Source organism: Lissotriton helveticus, chromosome 2_1 (assembly GCF_964261635.1).
Source record: "Lissotriton helveticus chromosome 2_1, aLisHel1.1, whole genome shotgun sequence".
In the NCBI taxonomy this organism is placed as follows: Eukaryota; Metazoa; Chordata; class Amphibia; order Caudata; family Salamandridae; genus Lissotriton; species Lissotriton helveticus.
In genome coordinates, this window is record NC_136059.1 from 1,198,685,032 (window position 1) to 1,198,698,826 (window position 13,795).

Below are 13,795 nucleotides of genomic sequence, written 5' to 3' on the forward strand. Positions count from 1 at the left end.
TACTACTCTCTACTACTCACTCTCTACTACTCACTCTCTACTACTCTTTACTACACACTATCTACTACTCACTCTCTACTACTCTCTAGTATTCACTCTACTACTCTCTACTACTCACTCTCTGCTACTCTCTCTACTGCTCTCTACTACTCTCTACTACTCACTCTCTACTCTCTATTACTCACTCTCTACTCTCTACCTCTCTCTACTAGTTCCTACCTCTCTACCTCTACCTCTCTACCTCTACCTCTCTACCTCTCTCTACATGCACACATATACACATATATATGCATTTATATATATATGTATATATATATATACATGACGCTCAAATTTTTCTCAGTTGGTAAGAAAAGAGGCAGCACTCAAGGAGCTTAGCAGTTTCACGGTGGTTTATTGTGGGGAAAAAAGCACAAGACGCGTTTCGGCGTGAGCCTTCGTCAGTGTGTCACTCGTGACATGCAAACAGCAAGTTAATAAAGTTACTTTGCATCCATTGACACTGACATAGGACTCAACCCTCATGCACCACTGTGGGCGCCATCTTGGAATGGTGTTATATCCATTGAGAGAGTGTAATAATTTTAAAATATCATTCGATTATGACATTCAATAAAGTCGTGGATCGGCTAGTGTCCTATGTACAAGGTGTCTAATCATGGTTCTTACATTAAACATATACTGAAAATAACAATGCAGTTCATCAAAGAATATGTCAAAATATGGATCATCAAAATTATCAAAATTATCAAAATTCCTAAGGCTTAACTACGATCAATGTAATACTCGAAATATCAGAAGCATATTATACACACTATTTACATTGAGTCTATTGGTCACTTTCAGTCTAATCTAATGAAGAAAGTAAGTTAAGCTTATGAGATTGTTTCTTTCTTATTCTCATGAATATTGGATGTGGTCCATAAACATAATAGCTTTCTCTTTTCAAAGTTCTCTGTATATACATATATACATATCATAAGCCCTGCAATAACTGCATAGATGGTAAATAGATGCAGGGCAAAACAAAGAGAAATCAAACTAAGCAAAGAGAAGTGTAGAATTCATACATGGCAATCATACAGTTCATAGTTCATAAAAGACAGCATAGAGGTAGACCATTCCTCGGAGGCAATGTAGATGTTTCAATATCATTTACCTAGATGGAATGACAATTCCTCTCCGCTATTAACTCCTCTCGGGTATTTGGTGGAAACATATATAATATACCTCGATTCCAACCTGCGGAGTCTTCTCAGCCGATCGCCTCCTCTAACGTTGGGTGGGACAATATCCAACCCAAAGAATTGGAGTTTGTTGCGATCTTTGCCATGTTCTTCGGCAAAATGCCGGGCAACCGGGTATGCGGTGTCTACCTTCTCGATTGCCCGAAGGTGTTCCAATATCCTCAGTTTGAGTTCCTTAATTGTACTGCCGATGTAGCGAAGGCCACACAGGAAGATCAAACAGTATACTACAAACTGGGAGCTGCAGGTTATGAATTTCTTGATGGGCACTGTATTTCCCGTGTCGGGTATGGTGTACGATAACACTCTTCTACTCCCGGCACAGGCCTTACAGTGCCCACAAGGAAAAAAAACCAACATTTGCTTCAAGGTGTTTGTTTTTGGTGTTGGTTTCTCCAGGTGACTGGAGACCAACATGTCGCCCAGTGATCTAGCTCTGCTAAACGTTATTAGAGGATGAGCTAATAAATCCTCCTTTAGTATGCTGTCTGTCTGTAATATGTGCCAGTTCCTGTTGAGCATAGTTCTTAAATCATTGGCACCTTGAATAGGGGGTGATCAGCCTGAACTTCCCTTCATTCACGGCAGCTTTCTTCTCTCGACCTGCAGCTTGATTGTCTGTAGTCAAGAGTGTTGCCCTTGGTACCCTTCTAACCTTCTTTAATGTGTTGTTCAATAGTTTCTCACCATATCCCCTAATGGAAAAGCGCGCTAGACACTCTGAGGCAGCCGCCTCAAAATCAGAGTCCCTTGAGCAATTCCTTCGGAGCCTAAGTAATTCTCCGTAGGGAATGCTATTTTTTAGCTGAGGGGGGTGGCTGCTGCTGGCAAAGAGTGTCGAATTGCCAGCAGTTTCTTTCCTATAGAGGGTGGTATACAGATGGTCCCCCTCAACGAACACTCTCAGATCCAAGTAATCCGCTGCCACCGGACTAACCGAACCCGAGAAGTGCAAGTTGAGGTGATTGGTGTTTAATACCCTGATAAATTCCTCTGCTGTATTGATCCCACCGTTCCAGACAATAAACAAATCGTCAATGTAACGATGCCACCATATAACCTCCCCTGTGTCTTGACCCACTGTACAGCTCCTGGGCACCCTCTCCTCCCACCAGCCAACTAACAAGTTCGCATAGCTGGGGGCGAAGCAGGTGCCCATCGCCGTCCCGGACCTTTGGATGTATAACTGGTCCTCAAAAAGAAAGATATTGTGAGTTAGACACAACTCTATGAATTCAACGATCATTTCATTGTGTCTAGCAAATCTCATCTGGCGCTGTTCAAGGAAATATTTGACGGCCTCTAGGCCTTGCCCATGTTCTATACATGTGTATAGGCTGGTAATGTCCAGCACCATCAGCAGATATCCAGGGCTCCATGTTAGCTCCTGGATTTTAGTTAGAAAGTCTTTGGTATGTAAGATTTTAATTTCACCACCAAAGGAAACAGTATATTGTCTACAAAGCGTGACATATTCTCTGTTAAGCTGCCCATGGATGAGATGATTGGGCGGCCAGGGGGACAGTCCATGTTCTTATGTAATTTGGGGAGGTGGTAGAAGGTGGGTGTCATAGGGGTGTTGTTTCTTAAGAAGAGATGTTCATCTTTTCCCAGCATCTTGAGGCTGTACCACTTCTGTATTAGTGCCTCATATTGTGTGATACTCTGTTGGTATACTGCAGTTGTACATTCCATATAGAAATTTTTATCCGCAAGTTGCCTCAGTGCTTCTTCTTTATATTGGTCTCTGCTCATTAAGACCACGTTCCCCCCTTTGTCCGAGGGCTTGATCACCAGAGTTTTATCATTAATCAGGTTTATCAATGCAGATCGCTGGCGTTCAGTGATGTTATTTATTGAAGTGCGATGTTCCGCCTTCCTGTACTGCAAGAGGTCGTTCTTCATTGCCTCTGTAAATACATCAACGGCGTCCCATGGCGATTGTGGCACAAAAGTAGACATGGGTTTGATATACATACATATATAATCTGCATATCTATATAAATACAAATATAAATGCATGCATACATATACATATATGTATACATATGCATGTTATTTACATGAAAGTTTGAAAAACACTAATAAAAGCAAAGCTAAAAAGCCACCTCATTACAAACAGAATGGCTTTAACTTAAATGAGGGCGAGATCTATTGCATTTTCAATGCTTGTTTACTTTGGTTCCATCAAGAAGGCATTCAGATGTGTCACACATTTGCCATAAATTCTGAATTTTAGCACTCTAGTTGCTCATTAGATCTCTGTAGTAAAGCTACTGCTCACCAGGGAAGTCTGCTGTTGGTATTCAAAGTGCATGTTTCAGTCTGCATGTCAGAATTATTTTAATGAAATAGAAGAGGATTTGAGAAGTCACTCAAAATGTGCCCTAATTTTTCTTTCTGAAGCACTAATCATACTTTCTATGGCAAAATGAACCCCCTCATTTTGTTCCTTTTTAAATCAAATGTTTTCAGACTTATCATTTCATTCCAATCAAGATGGCTTCTGGTGTGCCATACTTTTGTTATAAGTAAGACTGTTAGCACTCTAGTTGTTCTTTAGAACACTCTGGGACATTTTGTCATTGGGCTATACTTGGGCTACATCTGGGTGATATTTGGGCTACATTAGGGCTCTTTTGTCTCTGGTGGCCATCTTGGGAGACTGCATGTCAGAATGTTTTAATTAAATAGAAGAGGATTTGAGAAGTCACTCAAAATGTGCCCTAATTTCTCTTACTCCCTGCGCAGGCCTTACACTTTCCGCAGGGGAAGAAGCCCTTCATTTCAGCCAGTGTAAGAGAACGCTAAAATATTGGGTACCGGGAGTGGAGATGACAAAGCCCATCAAGAGATTTCTCACCTGCAGCACACCATTCGCAGTATATTGCCTTGTATGCCCGTGTGGTCTCAGATACGTGGGTAGCACGATTCACCCACTAAAAATCAGAGTACTTGAACACCTAAGAGCGATCGATAAAGTAGACCCCTCTTATCCTGTCGCAAGACACTTTGCCGACACACACAACAGAGACAGGAACAAATTGCAATATTTTGGACTTGACCACATCCCGGTAAATGTGAGAGGGGGCGATAGGTTAAAGCAACTTAGACGCCTGGAGTCCAGGTACATTATTGATCTGATGACTAAGTCACCACTAGGGTTGAACAGCGGAGAAGAACTCGCTGTACATTTGGGGAAATGAAGAACAGTCTTTGAACCGATTAGAAATAGCACGCTCTATGAACACTGGAAACTGTGTTACTGTTTCTTGTCATACATAGACAATTACATGCAGAATAACTACCATCTGACACCCTGTAAAACCTTAAAACTCTAAAATTCAACAATGAAATAGAATAGGTAGCAATTAGAGGTATACCCTCATCACTTGTCTCTAAATGTATATGCTCTTGTTTATGGTTTATTAGGTCTTGTTAAGGGGTTTGGCCAGAAAACATATGTAAATAATATGTGATGAAATGCACCTCACCAAGACAATAAGCATCTTCTGGTTTTTTAACGCACAATGGTGTTGCATTTGTGATACGGCTATAATAGAATAGAGGGACGATAGCGGAAGCATGATTACACTTTGGACACACATCCCGGTTATGTTGGTTGATAAATCATATCTAAAACCCCTATTAAAGGTTTTCAAGGGGTTACTTGCCGATCCACGGCGAGATTCTGAGACCCACATATATGTTAAGACTATGTAGCATTATCATCTCATATTTATGGTTAAGAGTTGAGAGTATGTGACATGATACCAATACCCGGGATGACCCATTATTCTTTAACATCTGCTCTACAATGTAAATGATTTATGCATTTGTGGTAAACAAACGGACCCGATTTGTACATTCCAAAATGGCGCGACCTTTTGCATGTATAATGTAGTCCCCTTTCTATGCTATGCATCTTGCCATGTGACATGAATTTATATACACTGCTGATCTGTGCGCGAGCATCAACACTGACGAAGGCTTGCAGCCGAAACGCGTTTGTTGACTCTGAATATTAAACCGGGAGTTTGAACACCAACTTGCCCACGAGTGCTGTTTTCCTAACGTATTTGGGAGGAATTTGAGCTACATGTTAATGCGGGGGTTCTGCCACCGCAGACTGCACCCATCCGCGAGTGTCCCGTCTTTTTGGCAGTACCTGGAGCGTGGGATATATATATATATATATATATATATATATATATATATATATATATATATATATATATATATATATATATATATATATATATATATATATATATATATCAAAACAAAACTCTTTCAGGCATAGAGTGACGCAAAAATTATGCAAAAAAGAAGGAGAGAACTCTGGGTAGTTCTCAAGTTTAGGTGGAAAGCAGCCCCTGTTAGGGCACTCTCAACACCAGCAACACTCTAGATCTGCTCACCTCAAATGTCTGTTTTTCTATCAAAGTTTTTAAGCATAGGTTTAGCACAGTGCTATCCACGCCGAGATAGAAAATGACAAAGTCTTTAACAATTTATACAGCAAAGTCGTTAAGCATAGGACTAGTACAGCGCTGTCCTTGCCAAGCTGTTAAGTTACAAAAGCCATTTATCACTCCAGGCACAATATTACAGCTTTGAATTAGTGAAATACCAACTCAAGCCAACCTGAAATGAGTAAAAGCAACCACTGACACAGTGTTTCGCTCTAACTAGAGCTCTTCAGAGAGGTATAGCTTTGTCCAGACACAAGGGAGCACCCAGTATTAAGTCAAAACAAAACCCTTTCAGGCATAGAGTGACGCATAAATTATGCAAAAAAGAAGGAGAGAACTCCGGGTAGTTCTCAAGTTTAGGTGGAAAGCAGCCCCTGTTAGAGCACTCTCAACACCAGCAACACTCTAGATCTGCTCACCTCAAATGTCTGTTTTTCTATCAAAGTTTTTAAGTATAGGATTAGCACAAAAGTCTTTAGGCATAGGACTAGTACAGTGCTGTCCTTGCCGAGCTGTAAACTTACAAAAGCCATTTATCACTCCAGGCACAAGATTACAGCCTAATCCTGGGGCAGTGGGGGCCCGCTGGAGCCCCTGCAGCCCGGGGGCTTCCCTCATGTTGGGGGGGGGGTTGCATGCTCCCCCTCCTGGAGTCTTTCATGTGCTTATAACTTTGGCGTCGTTTGACGAATCGTTACAAAATTCTCCAAAATGTTTCTCTTTTCTGATCAGCTACTATCTTGGAAGTTTGGAGGTGATTGGTTAAGGGGGGGGCTGAGAAAAAGGGGGTCCCAAAATGTGTTTTCTCAATGCAATTTCCATTGGAAACTTTAGACAAGGCTACAGGTCAAACTGCTGAACGGAATTATGCCAAATTTGGCAGGGAAAAAGGTCTTGGTCCAGAAAGCATGCTTTTATTTAAATGGTGTAAATCTGTTCAGTAGTTTTTGAGAAATATCAAATTTTACAGATATCGATATTTGAGAATTCTGACATCTGATTGGCTGAGGGATTACGAGCACGAGCTTGCAGCTCATTGGCTTTGAACTGTTAAAAATAGGAAGTGTTGGCAGGCATTTTGTGATTTAGACTGTCAGCTCGCATCTCTTCCCCTACAAGCCATCGGGTCCGTAGTTCTACCTCTGCGAGGCAAGACTGAAAATATACCGCGGCTCTGTCTCCGCGAGATACCCCCTTCACGGTTCCTCTCCCCACATCACCAGTTCGCGATTATGCTTTTAGAAGCCAGTGCATTGGCTCGCAGTTCTGGCTCTGCGAGCTGTCAGACATTTTGTGACTCTGTCTGGGAGCTTGTATCTCTCCCTCTACAAGCCATTGGGTCCGTAGTTCTTCCTGTGCGAGGCCACACTGAAAATATTCTTCATCTGTGTCTGTGTGAGATACCCTTTTCACTCTGCCTCTCCCCACATCACCAGGTCGCGGCTATGACTTTAGAAGCCAGTCCGTCGGCTCGGAGCTCTGTGAGTCAGTCTGTCAGCATAATCCCCTACACTACCCAAACACCACTGCACTACCCTAAACACTAAAACTACTCCCAGCACGACCCCCTACACTACCCAAATACCACTGCATTCTTGTAAACTCTAAAACACTACCCCCAGTACAACCCCTACACTACACAAACACCACTGCACTACCCTAAACCTCAAAACACTATCCCCAGCATAAACCCATACACTATACAAACACCACTGCACTACCCTAAACCCTAAAACACTACCCCAGCACAAACCCTAAACACTACACTTACACCACTGCACTATCCTAAAACACTACTCCCAGCATGACCTCCTACACTACACAAACACCACTGCGCTACTCTAAACCCTAAAACACTATTTCCAGCACAAAACCTCAAACACTGCACAAACACCACTGCACTACTCTAAATCCTAAAACACTACCCCAGCATGACCTGCTACATTACACAAACACCACTGCGCTATCCTAAAACACTACTCCCAGCATGACCTCCTACACTACACAAACACTACTGTGCTACCCTAAATCCTAAAACTCTACTCCCAGCATGACCTGCTATACTACACAAACACCACTGCACTACTCTAAACCCTAAAACACTATTTCCAGCACAAAACCTCAAACACTGCACAAACACCACTGCACTACTCTAAATCCTAAAACACTACCCCAGCACGATCCCCTACATTAACCAAACACCACTGCACTACCCTACGCCTTAAAACACTACCCCCAGCACGGCCCCCTACACTACCCAAACACCACTGTTCTACCCTAAACACTAAAACACTACTCCCAGCATGACCCCCTATACTACCCAAACACCACTGCATTGTCATAAACTCTAAAATACTACCCGCAACAGGACCCCTACACTACACAAACACCACTGCACTATCCTAAACCCTAAAATACTATCCCCAGCATGACCCCCTCTAATCATCTAGTTACTAGTCACACACTTATGGAATGGCCTAGCTACTAACAAAAGTACAGCTACAATATTCTGTGCACTATCCATGCGAACCTCTGACTAGCTACATACTATTGATACACTGCTGTAAATACCCAGGTATTACCCATGCAGCCTAGGAATCCTCCTGTTAGTCCCATGCACTTCTCCAATCACCCATCCAGCCAATACCTAAGCACTTATAAATTCACCATGCACTCGGTTTGCAGCACTGTAATTGTTCCAGATACTAGTCATATACTTATGGAATGGCCTAGTTAGTATCACAAGCACTCGCTATTATTATTAATAGTAGATTTCTGGTAGGGTATACTTAGAAATTAGCAATTAAAAAACTTTTGAAATTCACTGAAAAAAACCATAGGTTTCAGGGTTGTTGTAGTTAGAAATTAGCATTTAAAAACCATAGAAATATAGTTATAGTTAGTTGGACATTTCACTTCTAAAAAAAACATAGAAATTCCGGCGTTATAGTTAGTTGAGCTACCTATAACTCGCGCCCCTGCAACGCACTGCTGATGACGTTACATATTACCTCATTGATGACATGGTCAGTGACATCACTGATGACATCATCCATGTGACAATCTGATGCAACTTCTCACACCCTAATATAACCTTTGATACACCCACTCCAAAAAGCAGAATACCATTTTTGAAACCATAGACACACCAATACCAGTTACTACATATCTAGTCACAGGTTCCTAGGTCTACACACACATCCACTTATTTACCCATACATTCACTCATACATACAGTCACTCATCAATATAACACTTTCATATGCACTCATACACCTACACAGACACTCACACACCAGCACTCATCCAGAGTTACTCCACACCTAGTCAGTCATGCAAAGAATCAATCACACTTCCATTACTGACCTCTAAAGTTATACACACAACACATCACTTATTCAAACAGAAAGAAACACATAATTACTCTCTTATACAATCACTGATACAAATACATACTCATCATTACAGCCACTATCACAATCACCGATTCTCATGTATAGTCATGAGTTATAGTTAGCTGAACTAACTATAATGCCGTAATTTCTATGGTTTAGTACGAGTGAAATGTCCAACTAACTATAATGTTCCTGAAACCGATGGTTTTTTCAGTAAAATTCTATGGTTTTTTAAATGCTAATTTCTAACTATAACCTGCCTGAAACCTTTGTTTTTTCCTGTGAATATATATCTTTTTATGAGGTCGTTTTAGTACTTTGTATTGGTGTTCGATTAATGTGTATTTTATCATGAATCTATTGATTTTTTATTTTATCTATTTTTTTGATACCATTGCATGGACTGTTTTGACCACTTGAATTGATTAATATTAGAGGTACAATCTGCTCAGGAAAAGGTCACATTTCGAAATACTTTATTAACATATGCCCAGTATCAGTATTTGCACTGCTAAGAAAATGAATCATTTAACGATGAAGATAGTTGCCTCTGCTCCAAACCCTGCCCCTTTTTAATAAAATTATTATTGAATTCAAGCAAACCCCCGGCTGGGGGCTTTTTTCTGCGCACTTCAATGTTAGGCACTTAAGCACATGCACTTTACCTGTCATCGACAGGTACATTTTATAAAACAAGGTAGATACAGACGATTTGCTAGTTAGCAAAAGGGAAATATGATATAAAAATTTAGATGCTCTGTGTTAATCATGATGGATGATTTTCCTTTTTTAACATTCAGGGCAATGACATATAGTTAAAGGAATTGGGTAACACTAACTGACAGTCTAAAAGGATTTTTATGCATTTATGCAGATTTAATGAAATGTTTTTACCATTCACGTACAACGCATAATATCTGTTGTTTTAAACTAATGTCATTATGTAATTTTAACGAAGTCTGTTTTCCTGACATTGACAAGGTTTGCAATATAAAGTCTGTTCTCTATGTCCTTGCAAGTAGTACGATGACAGACACGAATGGTGATTGGTAAATGTGTTTTTTAAATACGAAAGGGGAAACTTTATGCAAATGACCAGTGAGCAAGGCGGCTGAGTCCGCCGAAACGCGTCTGGTGTTTGGGGCACAGCACAATGCACTTTTGAAAATTGAAAAATAAAAATATGTACGTATGTATGTATGTATATATATATATATATATATATATATATATATATATATATATACGCACATATATGTATATATATATATCTTCAAGGCACACAGATGTGATGTTAGGAATAGCAAATCATTACTTACTTTTATATGTTTAACTTCACAACACAGGCTCTCATTACAAGTTACCTGGATACAGGTGTAGGATACTGGAGCCCTGGAATCATAATTTCTGGACAGTGCCCCTGCACTCAAACACAGGAAAGGGAAAATATGTAGATCCTAGAATCTAGTCTGAGGAGGTAGTAAATGGAAGCTGGGCCTTTTCTTTGACCCATGGTAGGCACAGACAATGAACTAAGTGCCCCCTATTGTGCAGGAGCAGGGAGGATGGATAGGGTAGTAGGTGCCTGTAACCCCCGCAGCTCTAAAGTCAGATCCTAGTCTGGTGTTTTTGGATGTGGGATTACTGCATCCGCTATTTATAGATCCCGTAAGCACACTGCATGGAAACACCAGGGAACGCAGGTAGGTCAGTAGCAGTAAACGGTTTAGAGGCCATATTGATAGTCTATATTCTGCACTCATTGTGGTTGGAAGGCAATAATAAAATCTACCTTGGGAGAAAACACCATCTGAGACACGCTGATGACACTTTTTTTTGGATCTCACAGAAGCAGGACAGGGAAAAGACTTTCTAGAGCCTATGGCACTTAGGACATTTCAATGTGCCAACTTGAGGTAAAAAGCCAGTTGGACTGCAACTACCTGCAACCCACTGAGCAACACTTGAGTGGGATGTGTTTCAGGTAATGATCAATTCTATGAAATATCACAGGGATGATTAGCTGAAACCAGACACTCTTTCATAATAGAAAAGCACACTCATGAACACAAGGAGACAAGCAGGGGTATATCAGAAAGATGTATTTAAAATGTAAATCCTATCCTAGTGCACACAATGTGAGTAGTAACAATGACAAAAACAAATGGAATAGTAGCTCCAATATTTACAAATAATGTGAAAAGCAGAAAATATTGTAAAATAGTGGATGTGTAACTTTATATCAATATCACCCTCATTTCCTTGGCTTACTAACCTGAACTCAGCAACAAATGAATAGCCTAGTTTGAGCTGCAAAGATTGGTTCACACCTGCATATCTGATTTAAGTAATTAACTTAATGCTCAACATAACTGCATCATCTGCTGTTCTCATCTCCATTAGCAGGAAGAATGCTGAGAAGAGCAAGCAAAGGCTAAGTGTTCCTCCCATTATCCTTTAGCAGCAGTAGGTGATACGATTCTATCCTGCCTGTCCAATCTCAGTCTTCTGGCATGCAGTTCCAGTCTGGCAAGTCGCACTCTATTCCTAACTTATTTTACATTTTCTCATAAACAATGAGCTGAAAAAGCTCTGAAGCCTTTTTACTTATTTTCTTTTCATTAAACCGTGCCCTGTGAATAATAATAATAATAATAATAATAATAATAATAATAATAATAATAATACATGGAAATTAAATTATCAGTTTTTATGAGACCTTGTTCACAACTCAATAACAATTATTTAGAACATGGAGTGCAATTCAGAATAAACACTGTGATTGTTTTTGCTAAGACTTGATAGTCCCGTCCCAAACAATAATGGCATTATTAAACGTACATCCTATGTTTATCACCTGTGTTTAAATAGTCAGCACTTGTAACTTAAAAAGCCGGGTACCTAGAAGGGTAAAAACATGATCATTATAACCCTCGCCACCCCTCCCACTCCCAGGGACTAAGCCCGCACATTGGCATCATACTCGATCCTCCCTCACCATGAACCGACAGATCAACGCCGTATCTTCCACGTGCTTCAACACCATTCGCATATTCCACAAGACCTTCAAATGGTTCCCCCGGAATCCAGAAAGACCGCCACCCACGCACTCATAACCCTCGGACTCAACTAAGGGAACGCCCTCCACAACGGAATCAACAAAGCTCTACTCTACAAACTCAAGACTGTCGAGAACGCCGCAGCCAGACTGGTCCTCAACATCCCACAAGACCACATCACAAAGCCCCTACGAGACCACCACTGGCTCCCAGTCAAAAAAAGAGTGACTTTGCAGCTGCTCACACATGCCTACAAAGTCTTCCACAACACCGGACACCAATACCACATCGAGAGAATCTCCTTCTAGGCCCCCAATAGGAAACTCCGCTCCGCCGACCTTACCCTGGCTGAAATCCCACCATCCGCAGAACCAGAACAGGAGGAAGATCCTTCTCGTACATCGCAGCCAAGACCTGGAACGAACTCCCCCTCAGCATCAGGTGACCCCACACAGCAAGCATACAGGAAGAGCCTCAAGACCTGGCTCTTCAGATGAGCCGGAGCTGCCCGAAATCCCCCCTCCCCAGCGCCTTGAGACCCTTACGGGTGAGTAGTGTGCTTTACAAACCCCTGGTTGATTATTGATTGATTGATTGAATGGAGTTTTGGTTCGCAAGTAACTGGTGCCTTAGCTTCAGCATGATTTTGAAGGTGCATAGAATCTTGACCAATAATTGTAGATTTCAGCCTGAGCCAGCAGAGAAATTGTAAGACAGGTTTCACTGCCTTTGTCCATCAAATGATTAAGGAATAGTTTGCCTGCCTGATTCTGCATTCTTTATGATATGTCAATGAAAGTTTTTTAAATAAAAATTAAGGTTTGAATTTGGCATGCTCATTTGCTCCCTTACAGTAATGCTGCACTGTATTTTCAAACATTCTTTTCTATTTGTGTAACCTTCAAATAGCCTAAAACTTCAAAACCCTCCAGATTTTAAGATCTACCTTTGTATCACAGGTTCTTTTCCTTTCTTCTGTTGCAGGTGCTTGCCACTAAATAATGCACTACCTACGGCTAGAGTCACTACAATGAGGCAGCCCTAGAGGATCAAATTATGCAGCAAGGTTGACTGTGCAGCAAGAAAAGGAAAATTAAGAGGCATAATGCAGCACATTTTGTGGTAGTGTTATTTCACTATTTTGTCAAATGTACATACATTAATAGTATCAGGGGAAATGATGCATCTCATTATTACCACACCCCCCCTGAATATACCAATCAGAAACTAAAAAGTGGCCACTTAACCTTCGCAATGAGTCCACGACTGCACCCTACAATGTGTGGCACTTTTGTTAGTAAGTTTAGGGCCATTTGAACAAGAAGCCATTTTTTTGTTGAAAGCTGAAAGCTTTCAGCTAGGGGTCGATAATGTCACAAGTGTGGTAAACCCATAACTATGCAGAACACCCCAAGGCTGCAAAAGCGACATAATTCCATTGGGTCTGTGTCTTGGATTAGTTACATCCCTAGGGATGTACGAACTACAGCATCAACTATGAACAAACAGTATTCATGCCAGGGCTGAGGTTTTGTGCCCATTTTGCCTGATTTTTATTTTTTAGCTGAGAGTGTTACAACCAAGTGACATCTAGGGGAAGTGCCTATGTTAAATTCTGA